The 21,869-nt window shown below is 39.0% G+C and overlaps 1 protein-coding gene across 4 annotated transcripts in view; it reads left to right on the forward strand.

Annotated features, from left to right (window-relative positions):
* Positions 1-21,869, forward strand: part of NRP1 (neuropilin 1) — a 117,147-nt gene that overhangs the window by 23,566 nt on the left and 71,712 nt on the right. The gene's annotated exons all lie outside the window — the stretch shown is intronic.

Raw genomic sequence — 21,869 nt, forward strand, 5'->3', positions numbered from 1 at the left:
AGTAGAAATTCTTGATTAAAAGTATAATTGTACCAGCTTGTGCAAGAGGATAATGACTTTCAAATGTCAGCCTTTGTGCCTGTTCATAATGATAAAGCTATTAAACCATATGTACTGTTCTTAATTCCATTTCTCATGGCAAGTCATTTAGGAGTCACAACTATTCTGTCCACTAGAATCTAAGAATTTTTTCAGCAGTATTGATTAAAAGGAGTGCTAACCAGAGCAGTGCCAGCCAGGACTGTTGCACGGTAGTTTAAAACACGTCAGAGATTCTGCTATAAGCCCCTACTTTCAAGGATTTAAATATTAGTTATAAAAATTCACTCCTGGGATAAAAGTCAGCCAAAGAGGGAATATATCAACTTAATTTGTTAAAATATCAAGAGATCATTTTTGTATTTTAGAAGTTTAATGTGTAAAAAGGAATAACATCTTAAAACTTTTTTTATGAAGATCTGTTACTGAAAAGTAAATCTGTTTCAAAAATTGCATCAATAACAAACTAGCTCCTAAAGCAGTTAATGTCTTTGTTATCTCAGAAAATTAGTTAAAGCAGAGACAGTCCCAAGGACATTACCAAGTTTTAAAACTGCCGTACAGTTTAGCTTAGTCCAGCTTTACATTGCTGGTGGGAAAAAAAAAAAAATGCTTCAGTGGTTATTATATCAAATGCTAACTTCCTCATCAGGACGTTAGATTCTGAAAGAAGAAATAAGAGTTTAGTTGTGCAATCACAATGCTTGAAAAATGTGCACCTACAATGTCAGTACAGTTGCTTCCAAACAGGAAGAGAAACGTTGTGTTGGTGTCACCATGGGTGCTTTAACCTTCCCTGGCACTTCAGTCTGGGTGTTAGTGCTGCTGATCCCTGGCCATGGGATTGTGTTGCTACCAGACTGAAACTGGTAATAACATATTTTATAATTATAGGCATATGCCATCAGAAAAGCTATAGAATAAATTGTCATTACCAGATGGTGCAATGTTTTGGAGGGGGAAGATGTTAGCAGAGAATTCTGCAGCAGCTTCCGCAAGTCCTACCCAGCAGGTGTTATTTATGGACTGTTTACAAGAGTTTCACATATGGCATTCTAAAAAGGTTTGTAACTTTTATACTCTGCCATCCAGTTTATTTATTTTACAAAAATCCCACTCCAAAGGTCAGCTATGTTCTGTCTGTCTCAGCAACTCCAGGCCTAGGGAAAAATGCTGAACATACCTCAGCATGGAGTAGTTAAACAAATATGCTTTTAAACATGGTAGAGGTGTTTTTGTGTCTTGTTCTCATATATCTTAGACCCTGCGTCTCTTGGCTTTAGGCATCACTTCAATGAGAGCACTGTTTAGCACCTCTTTCACATTCAAATGATCTATTTGTGTTCTTTTGTGTGGAAACGTCTGTATGTTTTCAACACTGTTCAGTTCATGTGAAAGCAGACAGGAACAAACCAAGGAGACAAAGATTATGTTAGAGTGGTTGAATGATACTGAAGTGATCATGATGCATATATTCTTACAAAAATCTTCATAAGAAACCTCCTTTTCTTTTCCAGCTTCCAAGTAGCACAAGCAAGCTCATTTCACACCCCTTCAACCTGACACTGTCTCCTTAATTTTGGACTTCTCTCTCTGACCCTCTTCCTCTGCTTCATCTGATTCAAGCATGAAGGCCAAACCCAGTACTGACTTTCCTCCTTACCAGAAAGCAAAACAGAATGCCTTCTCTGTTTCTGACCACATCTTATCTATCTGCTTGAATTGAAGCCATTCTAAGTAATGAATTGTAGCTGAAACTCAAGTAATGAAAATACCACTACTCTGGTCTGGTCAATTCATTTTGTGGGTGCAAAACATGACACACTCCTAAGTATCGTTATAGTTGGGAGGTATTAGGACCTCAAAGTTATATTTACTGTGGAAGGCAGGTGATAAAATTTCAACAATTGATTGAAAAGTTGAACCTCTGATTCAGAAAAGCATTATGATTATAGAGCAGCTATTGTGTATACAATGCCTGATTCATTATATATGCATATAATCAGTTAAAATGACGTGCTTTTCAAACATCTATTGTAGCTTATTGTAAGTCTGTTAGAGGATATCTAATATCCAGTAAGAAATTATGTGTAAGAAATCCATCACCTCTTTTCTGACAGGAGAGCCTTGTAATTCAAACAGAGCCTGTCTGTCTTCTTTGTTATATTGACGGTCTGGATTTGAGGATCTGAGGCTTTCTGCTGAAACATCATGAAAATAATTTCATGATATTTTCATGTCTGCAATGATAAGCCTCTTTTCTGAACAAGAGGACAAAGTAGCTATACAGTATGAAAAAATGGGCACAGCTTTAAAACAGGCGTTAGTCCAACATCATAAAATAGTGCTATTAGAAAAACAACAAAATCCATGTTTTCAAGTCAAAATCACAAAACCATTACATTCTTCAGCTGGTCATGTCACAAGTGCTATTATTTTTAGGACTTCTTCCTGGGAGTATAGATTCCCTTTGCTCTTAGGAGTCTGTTGCACAAACTTTGAAGCAAGATGTGTGGTTACTCGTAGGTTGCATAAGGAGGATTGACGGTTCTGTTCTTGTGCAAGTTTTGTCTAAACACGATTTGTGAATTCCATATACTTCACTGGAGGAAGACTACTTGAAATCGTGTCTAAGCCACTAGGTATAAAAGCAGCTATTAAAAATACCTCCTGCTACATGTTTATAGGTGTACTAAGGAGGACTTGCCTTGGGCTAGGCCTCAGTGGGTTTAATTGCATCCACTTAAATTAGTAGAGCCATGTCAGTTTTCAACTTAACTAGAGCTGGAGCAGCCAGATAGGACACCATGCAGGTCCTGCAAATTGGACCAGAAAAGCTCTGTGAAAAGGACTTGAACATATTTTCAAACTGCAGATTTCCAATTGCTCTTGAAGAGGCTGAGCTTTTATCCTCCTGAGAACATTTGGCTCCACAGCAGAACTTGTGTACTACCATGCCCTCTGATACCAAAGTCCACAGACTTTCACGAAACACCAAAGGAGAGTGTGAGTGCAGGGTTTTGGGGTTGCTCATTGGGTAAGGTATCTGCCAGAATCACAAAGGATGGCTGCTGCGTGGCTCCCTTGGATCTCATGGTCTCAGCCATGTGGCAGACTGTCATAGGCACGTTTTTCCCTTTTCTTTTCTTCTCAGTCTGGAAAAAGTTCTGTTATCTCTCTGAGAATTTAACTTATGCAGAGACCGTGGGATCAGGACTGTAGCTTCCTCTGTTACACCTAATTAACCCTGGGAATTCATTTCCACAATACAGGACTAGGCCAAGAATATAGGTCACTTTATGAAAGAAAATTAAGGATTTGCAATGAAGACATGGAATATCCACAATTACATTTCATATGATACAAAATAATTAAGGGATATAAGCCATAATGGTTCATTTTACAATCCAAGTTCTAACAGATGGGGATTCAATGAAATTTCCCCATGGGAAAGTGATTTTATAATTGTAGAGATGGATATATTCCATTTACTTCTGCATTTATTTTAACTGTGGATTTATATTTGTATAAACATTAAGGAAAAGCATCAATCTATAACCTCTGGGTATTTTTGCCATTTCTTTAAAATACAGAAGTAATTGCTACATGTTTCTTAAAGAATAAAAAGAAAAAAAAATTAAAACCCTCCTTTTTTCCCGCCCACACATTTCTCTTCACTCTGTATATCCCAGCCTTCAGATTGCCTCTCCCTCTGAAAAAGCCTGGGAAAAGATTCACAAGCACATGTGAAAAATGATAGTTTCACATGACTGTAGTAGGTTCACATCCTTATTATGTAAATGAGTGGTTTTGGTTTGGGCGTCTCTTTTGTGGTTTTTGTGCAGATGGTTAAATACTTAAAGACAGTGGGCCAAATTGTTCCTACTGGAATTCCACTGGCTTTGCCTAAACTACACCAGGAACTGAAATAGGCCGTGGAACCAAAATCTTCTTTTGCATATAATGAAATAGCCTAGTGGGTAATGGGATTGCTGCACAGTAGCAGAATGCAAAAAAAAAGCAACGGTGAACAGATTTCCCTTTGTCTGTTCAGTAATTAATGAAGTACCTGGTGAATGATAGATCTGAGAAACCTCGCTTTGCTCCTGTGATCTGCACTTCCTCCAGACAGGTAAGCACAGAGCCGTGTGTGCTGGAGCCTGATTAATTAGCGCAAGCCAGTTGTAAAATCTTTAGGAAACAAGCAGTGTCTGTTTTCTTTTGCACAGGATGCCAAGAGATGTATTTAAAGCATGAAAGTCAAAGGTCAATTTGACATCACATACTCTAAGAAAGAACCCTCACTTGGATCCCTGTTTCATGTTAGAAATACTGTCTGCGAGCTGTGAAGCTATTGTACTTGATAAGAGAAGAAGTGGGATTAATCTACAGCAAGGAAAATTTAGGTTAAATATTGTGAAAAATGTTGTAACTGTGAGATCACTTAAGCAAAGTAGCAGGCTGTCAAGGGAGACAGTCAAGGCTGGAAGTGACACTTTTCCATCAGAGCTGGTTTGGAGAATAATTAATAAGCAATTCTCTTTGAACAGGGGGAGGGGCACCAGGCTCCTCTAGTGGTCTCTGCCAAACAAAATGAGCCTACGAATCTCACAGACATGCTGTGAGTTAATGCCTATATACAGATAAAGTGGAACTCTCCAAAAGGACTTTTTCAGTCTCTTCTCAGCTTGTGTTAGATATTCTAAATGTAAATTGAATGCAAATACTTTGAGCTGTTCTTCCCAAAGCAGTTTACAATCTCCTGCACTAAATCTGATCCACTGGAAATTTAAGGGGGCATAGTAATGGTTCATATAATTCTTTCAAAACTAACTGGGTTGGAACAGTGAAAAAGTCTACTCCAATCTCTGTGATTTCTTATTCCTGTTTTGTATTTATTTTCACAAATTCCTTGTTATAGTTTAATATTTCTGAGTTTTTAACCAATCTATTCCACTATCAAAGTTAACGAATGAGTTAACATTGCATTCAATGTGAAATGCATAAGCTAGATATGTGGCTGAAATTCTAAATATTCTGCTAAGGGTCTTATCTTCAGATTGTTCAGGCTTATCCATTTGCACTGAACCAGCGATAATAACATATCTTCCTTTCTGTCTTTGCTTTAGAGAGATAAAATTTGTCATTTCCTAGCGTTTTATCCAAGTGCAGCAATTTTCAAAACAAATGCATTACCTCTACATTATTTTGGGGATGCGCTGTATGTTAAATTCATTTTCAAAATCTGATCACAGGAGGTTAAATCTCAGTCCCTAATCTGTGCCAACAAAAGTGGCAAATCATCTTAACAAAGGACCAAAGAATTATTGCCTTTATAATAAGAGAAAATTTGAACTTGGCAGTTTTATATGTTGGCCTGTGTCTAAAAGGCTTTAGTAAAGGTTGTTCTCCACTATCTCCGATGGGGTGGTGCTTCATAAAAGCAAACATTTGTTTTGAGCACTAACAGGGGGTTTGGCAAAGCAAAGGCAGGCATAAGCAACATGAAATTTAATCCATAGCTTTCCATCTCCTGCACCCTACAGAGCTACAACCCAGAGAACCAGAAGAAAGAGATCAAAAGACTTTAAAAATGTCAGGCAACAGGATCTTATTTAAATTATTAGGTGAGATGCCCTCTTGTTTTTAACAATAGCAAAACATATCACGTAGCCTGTTTTCTTCTCTCTGTTTTATGCTGGTCTTGACAAGCTGGTGAAAATTGCATGTAGAAATTGTATTTCTGCTCTCCAGCATCACTTTGGACAACGTTTGAAATAATGTTTTTGTAAAACAATGTAATATTCAAAGGTATTTGCATCATGTGGAAGCCAGAGGATTTGTAACAGGTTCTTAAACAGTATTGACTGAAATAAAACTAATTTGATGAAAAGCCAGAAACCTGCCTTAGGTAAGGCTGATAAGCACTTAGGGAATATAAGAAGGCTTATCTATAATTCTGTTAAGTGATTCAGCTTTGGGAATTGTGCATTTCTAGTTCACATACATATGCTAAAAGTTGTTTTTGCCTTTCCAACAATTGAAATCATTAAGACCGTATAAAAACAGGTTTTTTTCTTGTTATTTATATTGGCTTTATTGCAGAAAGATAGATATTGTCCCAACCTGATGTCATACTGCAGAACAGTAAAACCTTTCTCCCAAGCTCAGTGTGCAACATCTGTGCTAATCCTTGTACATATGAGTAGTCTCACTGACATCAGCAAAAGCAGGCCTGTACAGTTTAATTCATGAAGTATGTCAGGTACGTATCAATTCTTGATACTGTTGTTTTTATCTCAGATTTTGTAAGGTGAGGCATATGGTCTGAATACAAGATCGGCTGAATATTAGATTTCTCTAGCATACTGAGTAATTCATGTTTCTGAATCATATGAGTAGTGGGTAATACCGATTCAATAAAGAACCAATCAGCCAAGAGTGACATGCTTAAAGTGCAAGAAATGCAAATAAAAGGTCATCAATATACACATGATTAACAATCATACTTAAAAGTAGTTTTCACCATGCCTCTTAATCATGAATTTGCCTGTCTGTATGTCTAAAGGGTGGGCTGAAATGAGGGAAAAGATTTTTGTACCATTCTGTTTTCCTTACTTGTGTTAATGCATTTGGGATTCTTTTACAGAATAACATAGAGATTGCAGATTAAGGAAAACAGGGTGGGCTATTTTTAGGATCCGATTCACGTGAAACTTTTTTCACTTACCTTACAGCAACTCCCTTTCTTCTCACAAGGTCCGCTGTCTTAAGGTAGATGGGCAGGAGAGCGCAAAATTGAAGTAAGCAGGACTTGCATCCATAAGGATGACAAGCCTCAGGAGGCAGAAAATGTGTTGGAGTGGAACAGGCTTAAGTTCTGTGTGTAAAGGGCACTGTTCATTCTGAGTGAAAGGCATTTCAGATTCAGAATGACTTGCCATAGTGAAGTGTTTACTAATATGCTCGCTTCCTTTTGTGTTGCCCCAGGTGTCTAAGGCAGTTCCCACCTGACAAACTAAGGGAGAGTCATTTATAATGTGACAGACTCATGCTAAGGCTGGCAGGGAATATCGTTAACCTCACAAATCTTGATGTGACTGAAGAGGCTCAAGATCTGTATGGGAGACAAGTCTGAAAATTAGCAGCCTCATTAATCAAATCACAATGTTTTGACAGCTTCATGGTGTGTGTGTAATCTATCCTGTGTACAGTTTGGATAAGGCTTTTATGCAATGAGATTTTTTTTTTTTTCAGTAACTTTATGTGAAAAAACTCTACCCCACAGCACAATTAATGAATTGTGTGCTGATTACCAAAAAGTGAAAAAGTGCAATAGCTGAGATTCAGACAGAAGACACTGCCAGGATGTTTTACTGACTGAAGTATAATCACCATCATCACTGATCTGAAAGTCTGAGGGAAGGCTAGCCATCCTCTCACACCTGAGCTCAGGTACAGGAAATACCTCTCTTCAAAGAAGAAATCCTTTAAATCCATTTGCCTAATGTGTTTAGTCAAGAGTGAAAGAAGTGTAGATAACCTGCGGGGCACCCTGCCGTAACACACCAGAGTGTCTCCCTCAGATAACCAGTTTCCCAGAGCAGCAGGATGCTCAGCACAGGGTAATTCAGAGTAATTTTGTGTCCCTCAGATGTCAGACAATCATTTTCTGTTTAAAAACAAACTGCCCCAGTCCTTTGTTCTAAAGACTCCTTGTAAGTACCCATCTTAAGGAGCTTAGGGAGTCTCTTCCCACACCTAGTGATTTACGCCGAAGGCATATTAATATTTTTAAATATTAATTGTGTTAATCCTTGAATGTATAGACAAGACTACATCCATGAGTATTTCTGAGTCATAAAGAAATGTTACTGCTTGTAATAATGTGCTTGATAGAGCAAGGTTTAATATAGTGGCAAAAATGCCATATTTCACTATGAACATTTTGAAATGGTGGCTCACAAAAAATACATAGTATTTCAAGTCTCTTTGTGCTTCTTATTGATTGCCCATCTGCAAAGGTAAAAATTTTAAATCAAAGCTAATTCATCAATTCAGTTAATCAACTAAATTCATCCAGTGCCTTCACACTCTTTCAGGGCAATATCGCTATCTGATTTTCCTGACTGGGAAACTGGGGCAAAGGGAAGTTATCTGGCACTTGGTTTCAGTTGAATAGCAGTGGCATAGGAAAAGAGCCTGTGGTTTCAGCCTTCCAATCCAGTCTCTGCTCACTTTCTTCATCATCTCCTATGACCCTAACTGAGCTAAAGCCTCATTGTACTGAGGGCCATCTAGGCTCACATTTGCTTGCATGAAAGCATGAAATCTGAACTCCTTTTTTGATGTCCTACCTTTATGGCACTGTTTTAGCTATTGTATGAGCATTACGGGGCTTTAATGTCACAAAGTTAACAGATTACCAAACAGGGGACTCCTGGACAGCCTAATTCCCTTCCCACACTCCTGCCTTGCCAGTCAGTGGCTGTCACAAAAGCAACTTCCAACCTGCCACATGTTGGACATCTGCATCCACACTGCAGTCAAAGACATGACTGCATCCTCCATAACCATGTCAAATCTTTACACAGTTAGTGGCAAAGCTGTGGTGGCAAAGGTTTCATTGTCCCCAGTGGGAACATTTAGCACTAAACAGTCTATGACATTGTTAGTACCTCACCCAGTTAAATAAAAATAGTTCAGACATGTTCCCATGTTGTGGTCACATCTCCAAATGCAAGAACAGCAATTTTTGGTAGAATTTATCACTGCTCTGAGCAACACTGCTAATGAGCAATACTGTTATTTAATGCTGCATAGAAACCTTACTCTGGTTCTTTCCAGCTCATATATCCATTTTTTGCTGGCATTAGAGGCTCTTCCATGATCCTTATCCCTGTGGGGAAAATAGGAGACAATGCTTCATCAGTTGCTCTCCTATGCCACTGCTAGTTCTGATTTTTGAGAATTCCCGTCTGGAATTTTCTCAGGGGAAGGGATGAAGGTTTGAAATATTTCTCAAAGTTATCTGGCTGGCGTGGTTCCTACATTAGACATGTGGCAATCATGCAAGGGCAGAGGCCACTTTGTGTTATCTCTTTGAGGAGGATGTGCAGTAGTTGACAAAAAGCTGGAATATGGGCTGCTATATGCATATATTTTCATAAAGTATATGAAAATTCAGTTCGCTAGAGCTTTTTCAGGAATCTGTTCATCTCAGCACGCGTTGATGCTGTGAGTCAGGCAGGATTTTGCCTCAGTAAGAGTCTGTTAGTCTCCTAACATCCCTTTGTTCAGAGAGAAGAGACTGGCTTTACAGTGCCCATGAGACCAAATTCAGGTTAAAGCTAATAAAGAATGTGTGCCTTAGTTTGTTAAGGGCTTTTTCCCGCATGTTTCAGGAAAGAGGGGAGATAATTGCCATTTCACCCCTGTAATAAAAAACAGGATCCTGTATCTTGGAAATGTTTACAACGTAACAAAATGAGTTTATGTTACCTTGTAAAATTTTAAAGGAGACTAGGTGCTGACACCTAGGCTCAAGGCATGAAGTACATGAGATGTTCAGGCAGGAAGGGGTTGTATTTAAAAATTATAAAAACAATATTTCAGTTTGCAAAAAACAAGTGATTTTGACAAACAGTTTCAGATTTCCCCAGCTACAGATCCTCCCCCTGCCAAGTACCAGCTGTGTTATTCAAAGTAGGGGATGAACACAGTATCTGTATCATCTGGCTCCAAGCTGGGTGTGATGTTGTTTATTTGTGTATCTTAGCACTGAGAGAGCAAAACTGCAGGTTTCCCTTTTGTTCACATGCTACAAGCTGTACCACTGGTAGAAGGCGGACGGCTCCAGAAGTGCACCTTGCAATCTGCAGTGCACCCCAGGAGCTGCACCACCTCAGACATAGCGTGGGGAGGGTTTGCGACTAGAGGATGGAGACTGCACTGCCAAAAGGAGTCCCTGAATCCTTCTGTGCAAGCCAGACATCTATGTGAGCCAGCTCAGGGGGCTCAAAGTGAGGAAAGGGATGGGGCATTATCTCATTTCCTTCCCAGACTTCCTACTACTGTTTTTGGCAATTTATACCTTTAAGAATGCATAAGGCAAACAAACCTTGTTCTCCCTAGTGTGCTAAAGCCTGTCTTTTGCATTATTAAACTGCAAAGGGAAGCATGGCGTTATCTTGCTCAGATTCCCTGCACGTACAAAAGAATACGGCCCAAATATATTTCATGCTTGTCTGTCTGGGTTAGTGTGCTGCTTGCTGTGAGTGAAAGAGAGGAAAGAATCAATGATTAATACAACAGAGTCTTATACAAATTGTTCTTGTATACATATAGCTACTAAGTAGGCAGACAAAAGTGAAATCACTAATAGATACCTGGCTGAAAGTGTAAACAAAACAAAAGCCATCAAATCAGGATTTCACCCATTTAATTACAGAGTAGGTGTTTCCATCAGCCATGTAACAGTTTATTGCCTTTCAAGGCTTATTTATTGTAATTGATTAATGAAGACTTAGAGCACCACTGTCTTATGGGTAGCAAAAGGAAAGAAGTTGCTTCACTGTTTACATTTGTAATTCACTGAGTTACTAAAGGTCCCCTTAATGTTTCAGGTAAAACATTATTATAATTCCATGTCACGCTCTCCATGTCCCTGAGTAGAAAGCAAGGACAGAAGCCTGACCCATGAAATGCAGAAGACAAATCTACATCATTATCCCATGCTTTTTTCAATCTAGTAATAGCCGTTTCCTGAAGACTCTGTGTTTTTCTGGATCACAGCTGTTGAAGCTGCCAGGACAAGGGTGGGAGAGAGCGATTATAAGAGAGCATTACTGCTGACCTCAAAAGCAGCAATTTCTGTGTGAGCATGTTAGTCTTGACTTAGGTTTTGCAATGCCCTGATTCCAAAGGCAGGGGTCATCTCACAGCCATGCGGCTCCAAGAAAGATTTAGCCTTCACTGACTTTAGCTCCAAATGTTCAGCAGATTTAAGAAAGTATAGTTCAAGAAGTTGCACCGATGAGGGAGGAAATGGAAGTGGGAAGAAGGCAAACTCAGTCCCATCTAATGAATACTTCCTTGACATTTGTGCAGTTCCCGCTGGGGATTTGAGCTCGCATGCATGTAGGGAGCATGGTCCCAATTACTGAAACCCACAAGCTGTGTATGTGTTTGTGTCATGGGTATGTTCATTACCCTGCTTGGTGTCACAAGTAAGCATTTAGTACCAGAAGAAAACTATGCAAAATTCTTTAGCAGACACTTGTGAATTCTGGCAGGTTTTCAACTTAGTTTTTCATTTTTAAATAGAGTTGGCACCTCTGATGCAAGTCCACTAAGCTCTGTAAATTTGTACCAGGGATGATGCTGATCTGCTGTGCACATTTTCCTTCCTGTAAGTCATTATCGCATGCCTCTCTTTTTAAGAAAGACATTTTTATGAGAGGTGGATCACTGGGGTGGGATTTTTTGTGTGGCTGGTTTGCCCTATGCTCCAGCTATAACAATGCAGTTTCACTAGGAGCTGGGTCATATGGCTGACCTCAGCTAACAAGCTGTTCCTGTTTTTAGGCTACTGGGAATGTTTATTGGCCACTGTTTTCCTCCATTCTAAACACATAGTTATTTCTCAAGACCCATATAAATCATAAGGTCACAAAACTAATAAAAGCTGTGACATTCTCTGTGATACAGGATGCAAAAGAACTAACTTCAGGCTTAGCAGCTTTAAACATCTATGATACATTTTATCATAATATAAATACATTCATTGATGTTATATATACTTTCTACTTCAATGTTACACACAATAAAATGGTAATAAAATTGCTTAATGGGACAAACTTTTATATACTGATATTTCAAATTGGTACAGTTTAACCATGAGCTCTATTACAAAAACAATGTACTGCAACTTCATACTAAACTGAGTTTAAAAGAAATAGTGATCTGTTTGCAATAAATTTTAAATATTCACTTACTTTATAGGAAGATGATTCTGAGGATGCTATTGAATTTCCTAAAGTAGATTTCAACAGCAGAAACTCATGGGAAGGTTTATGCTAACTGGTTTGACAGAGTGGTGTGTGCACAACCCAGCTACACAGTACGTTACCAATAGGGACTTTATTTATAATGTCTGTACTGAAATTGGACAACAAATTAATAGAAAAGGATTGGTAGCAATTACTATTATTAAATTTGCATAGCAATTTCCACTTTACTTCCCTATTCTCATTTGCTTTAGTTGCTTTGAAATGCACATCTTCCAGGCTGAAAGTTTCCAGGCTACTACTTTGCTTGAGAATGAACTTCGGAAGGAGAGACCTAAAATGATTCAGGAGTTTTTTGTACAAAAAATAGAAAAATATACACTTGGAAATATCACATATGTGCATGCACGTGTCCCCATTGCAAAACAAAAGAAGAACCATGGGACTTTTTCAGGCAGTTCTTCATCATGCTTTCTAAGGTCAGGAGACTGAAATTTGAAAGCACCATCCATGAGTAAACGTTCCTTGCACTGCCCTTGTGAAATATCGCTTAGATTTCACAAAGCCAGGGCTTCTTTAAAGTTACCAGCTATGTGTATTACTCATGTTGCTTAAGGGTTGGTTGTTAAAGTGGCAATGTACACAACCAAATGGTTTTGTGCTGAGATAATGGCCCACCAGGAAACATGCAGACATTATAAGTGGGTTATCTCTGATCTACAAATACTTCTTATTCAGCTATGTGTGCCTTCTGTACCAGAGAGGGCTTCTAGATGCTGTGGCCGGACACTTTGTCTTTTCAAGTTTATATTATACGAAAGCAGTCGGGAGACATGTGTTTCATGGGTCCGTACTGGAACCAGTGCTGTTTAATAACGTCATCAGTGATGTAGACAGCAAGATCAAGTGCACCCTCAGCAAATTTGCAGATGACAGCAAGCTGAGTGGTGCAGTTGCCACACCAGAAGGATGGGATGTCATCCAGAGGGACATGGACAAGCTGGAGAAGCAGGCCTGTGTGAACCTCACGAGGTTTAACAAGGCCAGGTGCAAGGTCCTGCACCTGGGTCAGAGCAATCCCCAGTTTCAGTACAGGATGGGGATTGATGTGATTGAGAGCAGCCCCACATAGAAGGACATAGAAGGTGCTGATTGATGAGAAGCCCTATATGAGCTAGCAGTGTGTGCTCACAGCCCCAAAGGCCAACCCCTATCCTGGGTTGTGTCAAAAGAAGCATGGCCAGCAGGTGGAGGGAGGTGATTCTGCCTCTCAATTCGTCACTTGTGAGACCTCATCTGGAGTACTGATTCCAGTTCTGGAATCCTCAACATAAGAAGGATATGGAGCTATTAGAGTGGGTCTAGAGGAGGGCTACAAGGATAACCAGAGGACTGGAGCACCTCCTATACAAGGACAGGCTGAGAGAGTTGAGGTTGTTCAGCCTGGAGAGGAGAAGTCTCTGAGACGTTATAGTGATTTCCAGTACCTGAAAGGGCTACAAGAAAGCTGGGGAGGGACTTTTTACAAAGGCATGTAGTGATAGGACTAGGGGCAATGGGTATAAACTGGAGAGGGGCAGATTTAGGCTAGGCATGAGGAGGAACTTCTTCACGGTGAGAGTGGTGAGACACTGGCACAGGTTGCCCAGGGAAATTGTGGCTGCCCCATCCCTGGAGGTGTTCAAGTCTAGGTTGGATGGGGCCTTGGGCAGCCTGAGCTAGTGGGATGTATCCCTGCCTATCACAGGGCAGGGGTGGAACCCAAACTATTCTATGAATCTATGATTCTATGATCTTGAAGTGTTACAACAGGCTGCCAAAGATCTCAGCATTATGACAACATTTAGCTAATAATGCCACGTGTTTCACACACTTTAGGACTCCATTTTCAATCCATAAAAGTCTCAAAAGTTTTTATCTACTGTATGTAATTCAAAATCTTTTTTTCTTTGGGGATAGCTTTAGAGAGTCTGTCTCTCCCCCAGAGAACACAAACAAACAAAAAAAAGCCACAGAAAAAGTTCTAACACATGATTAAACACTGATTATCCAAAAATATCAAAAACAAAGCTGCATTTTTACTGGTAACTCCACTTGTTGTGCTTAGTCCTGTGCCTATATATACAGGCTTTAAATACGGTCACAGCAAATATCAATCCACTCAGTCACATTTGTCACAATTTCAGGCAAAGAAGACCCACAGAAATGATTTGTATCAATGCAGACTAGGTATTAGAAGATGCTAATCCCACAGTGGATTTTTCACTTGGCCGACAGTCTGCCCAAAGGAAATGTGGTGCAGAAATCAGAACAAAAAGAACAACAGTGAGAAATATTGAGTTCCAAGTGCCTAACTCCTCATCCTTAATACTCTCTTAATATAGTTCCTAACTGGAAGTAAACGAAAGTGTCCATCATTTTCCTGATTGCCATGGGAGAAAATTGCTGTAACTTGTATTCTAAAGCTGATGTGTATATATCTGCAATTGCCTTTCTCTTTAGCCTCTTCTCATTTCATTAATTATGGGTGTTACTCAGAGAGGTTGTAGACAGCCCACAAGGGACAAATATTTGAGTTTCAAAAATGTGGAACTTATTTTATGTTCTGAACTTTCACAGTTTCTGTGAAAAGCTAGTATCTACCTAATACACTTAAAAGTCAAGTTCCTAAGGTTATGATTAATATACCATATAGTTCCCAACAGGATAATTATGAATTAATCAGCAGTTCAAAACTCCCAAGTGGAGTACTATAAGGTTGCCATCACTTTAAAGCATTCCTTTTCTGCTTTCATGGGAAGAAAAAGAAAAAGAAACAACAAATTATTCTCATCTTCATTTGATGCAACTCTTTCTCTGCTCAGGGCTTTTGAGGACGTAAACCTGAAGTTTCTATAACATACCAATTAAGCAGGCTTTTTAATTAATTCAGCAGAACATGCTAACAGTGTTAATCCAACCACAAATCAGAAAACAAGTTAGGCACATGAAAACAATGTTTAATGGATATAGAGACATACAGATAGTGTTTGACTCCTTGCAGCAGTGTGGGTGTGTATATATGTATGAGTCTCTGTATGCATACATCTGTTCTTCTACAGAAATCACACAAACGTATTTGTGAGACTCTGTGAGACTTTGCAGTCCCTTCTTCCAGTCATTCTATGGCTTAAGAAGACTTCCAAGTTTCAAGCCTCTGTTCAGAAGCTTTATTTGAAAGCCACAGAAACTGTTAGGAATCTTTCCATGTAAGCTAGACTGGGCTCATTTAAAATATGGTATCTGGCTATCTAGGGTTTGTTCCTTGCTGTTTGCAAAATTTAAGGGAGGCTGTTGGCACTCAGTCTATCTGTTCTGTCTCCACAAATGTAAAACGAGAATGGCAACGTTACCTCGGAGGAATGTTGCAGAGCTTCGCTTATAGACAGATTGGCATACTTGGATGAAGTTGCTCATCTAACGAGAAGTTTTCTGATTGATGGGTGTCTCTTGGGAGGTCATAAAAACAAAAACAAAACTGTGTAATTGAGTTTTTGGAAATCATTTTTTTTACCTGTAAGTGCTCACTCTTATGCAAGATGACTGACTGCCTGTGACATCTTTTTTCTCTCTCTTATCGCCTAGAATATCTTCCCAAAATCTAATGATGTCAAATTAGTGGCTAGAATTCAAATTAAGCAAAGGCATAACTCTCACACCTGAAATGTCTGTATGAATGGATGTAAATCTTGAAGTAGAATGAGTAATAAGAAAATTACTTGAAAGAAATATTTCTTTCCAGTGTCTTAAGCCCTTAGCTGGCTCGATGTAGATAAACTGACTATGAAACAACTAGTAAAAATTAGACTGCATTTTATTTTGTGAAGAACATTGGAAAGTTGGCAAGAGGTAAGATTTTGCAGTGAAATAGGGAGGTGAACAAGTTGAAAATGACTCTAATGTATTCCAGATGGTGTATTTTACTTGGGAACTGAATTTAGAGTAATTAGAGGCATGTGAATTTCCTATAAATACTAAACTTCACCAGTTTGACACTAGAAAGCTCCTTGTCTCTAAAGTCTTTAAACTGCCAAGTGTTTCTTTGTTCCCCCACTTAAAGTGGAAGTCATGGATTTGTAAATTTGTCTTATTTGACAGACAGAACTCTTTTTCCATGAAAAGATAGCTTTTTTTCTATGCCAGAAAGTTATGAACTGAAGTTCCTCACTGCAGAGGTTTAAAATTGAATGTTTCTTCCCAGAAGAGGTTTTCATTTTTATATAGTGGGATCATTATATTATAATTTATTACTGTATCTGGCAAGCAGTGAAATCAGTGGAGTTTGTCCTACTTCAAGATCAAATCTTTTCATTGGTAAAATACTTCTTACAGACAGATATGTTGGAGACCTTAGCAGATGAATTTTATTTTTACATCCCCCAGGACACTAAGATGGCAAAATCTGGTCCACAAACTTTGATTTTTCATTTTCTGCTTTACATAATTACACTCAATTCTGGAGTGAATCCTCGTGTTCACATTTCTGTTGAAGAATTTTCCAGGTTTTATTTGATGTCAATAGAATAGGACTAAGTAAATACAAGGGAAAATATTCTGTCACCACTTGCACCCTCGTTAGCCATATATTAATGTGAACTGGCTTAGATCCATTGACATAAAGAGGCTAATCTCATTTGCAGCAGCTAAAAATCTGTCTAATGTTCTCAGTGGAGCTGGATAGATAAAAGCGCAGATATAATCTTGCTTACTTAATTCAGATCTCAGTTCTGCCAGTCCCAGGTACTCAAAAAGCAGGAGCCAAACAGCCAAAAGCATGTGATAAGATGAAGGATAATCAGATATTAAAATAGTATAGATTATTTTTATTACTTCTGGATTTTGAACTTTTATTGGTTAAGGTATGTTATATTTCAGAATCCTCTATTCTTAAGAGAATTAAAAGCTTAATTTTAAAATGAAAGGGCAAATCCCAAAGCATTAGGTTATTCCAGAAACCAGTGTAATAATAAAACTGTTGCTAACATGAGTCGCAATCAAACTGTTACAGTGGGTAGCTGCAGAGCTTCATCAATGTCTTTGTTACATCTTTTCTCTTTTTACTACAGCATTGTCTTGAACTAAAATAGACCCACACTAGTTCATTCTTAATGGAGACCCACTGTCAGTTAATGGCATTAGTAAGTTACTGAACAGTGGCCAAATCCCAGTGGCCTTATTCCCAGAAACCTGTTAGACTGACAGGACCTTTGTATGAGTAACTTCAGTGAATTTTGGCCCTGGGTGAAGACCATAAAAACACCAGCTGACAAAAGACCAGTGGAAACAAAGGCCCCCCAAACAATTAGGGATTTCAGTAAATTACAGATCTTTAATCAATCCAAATTGTATATTTGAATATCCAGCACTTTAGAGAATGTGGGATTCAGAAGATATGTTGTCTCCCTTGTGAGGCTTCATCTGCGCCATGAATCCAGTATAAGCAAAACCAGTTTAAAAGCCTCCTGCCATGAGCACTCACTTCCACTTCCCCCTTTCTCATGGAGTTTACACTGCTTGGATGGAGCTAATTTGACCGTATGGGTGTTCACAGTCAGATAATGATCTGTTGGAATTTAAATAGTTTTAAGAGAGAAAGAGAGAGAAAAAGAAAGGGAGAAAGAAAAAAAGAAAAGAAATAAATGAAAGAAAGAAAAGGAAGAAAGAGAAAGAGAGAAAGGAAGAGAAAAAAGAAAGATGAGAGAGACTAAAAAGAAAAAAGAAAGAAAAAAGAAAAGAGGGAAAGAAGGATAGAAAGGAAGATGAAGAAAGGGGGAAAGAGAGAAAGAAGGAAAGAACGAAAGTGGAAAAAAAGGTCACTCTCTATCTTGTCAAGGACACATCCACACCAACAGCTGACTTGATGGGATGGAGAAAAAAATCTCCATTGGGAAAACTGCAGTGTGTGATGGAAGCAAGCAGCCAGGCAGGAATGCACAACACACTGTGAAGAGGCTAAAAAAGCAAAAGAAGCCTGCAGTTCCCATGCCTCCTCGTGCTCAGGGAGTGCATGTGCTCTGCTTAGACTGGTGGCTGGCTGCAGACACAGCAGCCACCCAGGATCCTCCAAGGGCCAAATGCTGCTTTTGATGCCATCAAGGTGTGCTTTGAGGCCTATGCATAAGAAATTATATCCCCTTTGTATGAATACCTGCATGGAGCTCCCAGGGAAGGCTGGCACGCCTCCATGGGGAATAGTGCCCATCCAGTGCCTATGAGATGGGTCCCCTTGCCAGGGTGGAGCACAGGAGACCCTGGAGAGCAGGCAAGCTGCACGGAGTCTGAAATGGAGAACAATCTGATGTTATAGGCAGAAAAACAACTCGTTTGGGGCTGTCCTTAATTTTTTTTTATTTTCAACAGCATGCACTTCTTCTTTTTGCTAATAAACTGAGATTAACGCTGGTGTCCCTCCAGTGCCTGCAGCTCTTAAGCTTTAAACTCTGGGGTACAGCTTGCCTTGTGCCACAGGTACTGCAGTAAATCCTACACCACTAACCCTCAGTCACCAATGGGGCAAAAATCCACAGTGCAGAACAACTCAAAACTCTTTATTTAGATTTCTTCTTGCCTTCTGTTCAGTTAAAGTGGAGCTTGCAAGGAATAATAATAATAAAAAAAAAATCTTTATCAAATAAAGGCAAAAGAACGATACATACTAAGAAGCAACTTCTCAGAACCAAAGATTGATTGGTGTGGATAATTTGTGTCAGGGAGAGATTTAGCAGCTTGATGGAAGTGGAATCAGAGTGATAAAAGAAACAGAGAGAGAGAGATGGAAGAGCTTTTAATTCTGACAGGTCTAATAACCAAATTTTGGTCTAATAACCAAAATACTCATAACCACCCTACAGATTCATATCATAGTCTCCCAGACATCGTTTTACTGAACCATAAAGTTAAGACTATCTAGTAATGGCATGTTCAGGCACTGGCTAGGAGAAGCAAGGGGACCATGCGAGCTCTGCAGTGCATTTCAGTGGGCTCCTACCCGAGAGCCACGCATGGTCCTTGCATACCACAGAGGGTGCAAACAGAAAGTAAACAAAAGTGGCATATCCAGAAAGACCCAGGCAAGCCGAAAGGGAATGCTTTTGCATTATGACTCCATGAATGTATCCACGACTACCCCCTGTTATGGGCAGGCATCTCCTGTTCTCACACATGAACTCATGCTCTAGTTTTTCACCTTAAACTGCACTCAGCGGTTAGCACCATGTTTATATTTACATCTATGTGCCATAAACCATAAAGGACTATAACATTACAAGAAATATTTGCCACACCATTGGCAGCAGTAACTAGGCGAAGAATTGCCAAGTGGGAAATCCAAATTTGCAAACTCAGTGTTCTGGGCTGCGTGCCAAGACTGTCTGGGCACTGCGGAGGTGACACATTCAGTCTCCTCAGAGGAATGCCAGTGTGCCAACTGCATCCCTGGCACAGCATCTTCTCCTGACAAACTTATGGAGAAGAACCCCTATCCAAGTCCAGAGGGAGATGCAGGCTGCTTTCTGAGCTTCCTTGGCAGCAACTCCATTTTGAAGTTGTGACTGTACTTTCTCCTATTTACAAGAACAGTTGTTTGTGATACACTAAGCTCTCTAGTAGGATTTTGAAAAGTGTAAAAATGACAGCAGGACATTGGTTTCCAAGTATAAATTAGTAAAAACCAGAGTAAATTCATTTGCCTAAGGAATAGATAATATAGATACTGAATTACAGCAGCCCAGGTATCAGATATTGCGACCAAAGTAGGAGAATCAAAACCCACTTGTTAGCTGCCAAGTGAAAGACATGGTCTGTAGAATATGAACGTTGTAGGGGTGATCCCTAAAGTTTCTCCTTTTCCATTTGTACTTATAGATTGTTTACTTTTTAAGGTGTAGCAGAATAAAAATACTGGATTCAAACCTTTTGGGTTTTTTTTTCCTTCTTTACACACGAAATAAAAAAGCATTCAATAATTTGCTTAGCATTTTATTTAAAATTTTTCATATGATTCAGAAATAGGGTTCTTCATATTCATTTGAAAAAGTATCGGGCGTTGAGGTTTGAGCAATCAATAGTGCCTAGGAAGCTAGTGAAATACTGTTATTATGGAGAGAAAAGCAAAGACTCAGATGCTGTGGGTTTAAGTGGTTACTCTTATCACTTTAACAAACAGTTAATTATTCAGAGAAAGGTTGTCTTGTTAAAAATTCTCAACATTTTTTTTTCTTTAAAGTGTAAAAGCTAGCAGCCTGCATTCCTGAGCACTTCCCATAGGTTTTTCAGGGAACCTAGATCTGGTATCCTTAAGGATATTTTTAAAGGGGGGAAAAAAAGAAGAAAATTTCTGGGGTCTTCTACAACTCTCCTCCCAACTTGCAAGTCCTGTTTTACATATATCATAAAGAAATTATAGAAAGAGTAGAAGTCTAATTTGAAAAATAATTAAGGCTACTTAAATTATCTGTAAAATTATCTCAGAAATGAACATTCCCGCTTTGCATTTCAACGAATCTGAAATGGACATTGAAGCTAACTAGCTGAGCAATTGCTACTAGAAAAATCAAATACATAAGAGGAAATGCAGTTAACACAATATTTCACATATGTTAATGCTTACAGTTCCATCAGTGTCAGCTTTATTTTCTGTTTGATATACACCAAAGCTGGCACACAATTTTAACTGATGAGGTAACGTCATCTTCAATTTAAGGAGCCTTAAGCCATCCATTTTAACTAGTGATATCATCTTTGCAGTTGTCTCACAGGACTTCATGCAAACATAAGTAATGTGCCCTGGACAGTTTGGAGTAGCGTTGTAAAAAATGACATTGGTCATCATGAAGACATTTTTTTCCCTTGATCTTTTTAAAAATGTCAGGCACACTTTATTGTCCTGTCATTTTTAGCTCTTCCTTGTGCATTAATATGATGGGAACATTTCAGTGAACATAAGAATAGAATAAAGGTCTAAACAATTAATGGCAGCATTGTAATGTCAGTTGTAGTAGAAAAATGAAAAGTAAATGAAATTGTCTGGCTAACAGCAACTTGTTAAATAAAGCAGCAGCATTGATGAGACACAAAGATGTGAGGGCAGAGAAAGGCTTTTCACTGCAATCCAAAAGAGGCCCAGAGCACACCCCAGGCTCCAAATGCCACCACCTTTTAGGAAAAGATTAAACTGATTCTACAAATTGTGCCTGCTCCTCCTTCCTGTCTGGGGTCAAGTGAAATCATCTGCTAATATAACTCAAAAACAGACCTGCTTCTGCACCTGCAGCTTCTGCCTCTCCGTGACTTTTGTTCTCATTTGTATTCTCTCAGCTGGCTCAGTGCATCAAGCTGCTGGGCTCTCCTCAGCCCTCTGAAACCAAATCTGTCAGACTAAGCCCTATACATTGGCATCGCTGGTGACAGGGTTGAGGAACCCTAACAGGACTGTTGCTTCCAGGCGAACTTTTACTGCCAGTTATTATTGCATTGTTATATACATTACCTAATAAAGTCTTTAGGAATTAAAGAAGTAACCAGAGGAGGATTTAGCCCAGCCTGTTCAGTAATCATCTGCTGTACGAGTATGAATATTATAACATAATTCTTGATTCAAATACCTAAGCAAAGATGATCTGTAATAAAACAAGTTTGTCTGAGAAAAACCAAGTGCTGTGACTGGTGTGTGGGTTCTTTGATATGCTGCAAAATATTTGTCCACCTAACAAGGAAAATACCAGTTTTTTTCTACCACTAATCTGAAACATGGTGCAGTTTTGAACAAAATGTGATGTTTAAGGG

Source organism: Phaenicophaeus curvirostris, chromosome 6, assembly GCF_032191515.1.
Source record: "Phaenicophaeus curvirostris isolate KB17595 chromosome 6, BPBGC_Pcur_1.0, whole genome shotgun sequence".
Lineage (NCBI taxonomy): Eukaryota > Metazoa > Chordata > Aves > Cuculiformes > Cuculidae > Phaenicophaeus > Phaenicophaeus curvirostris.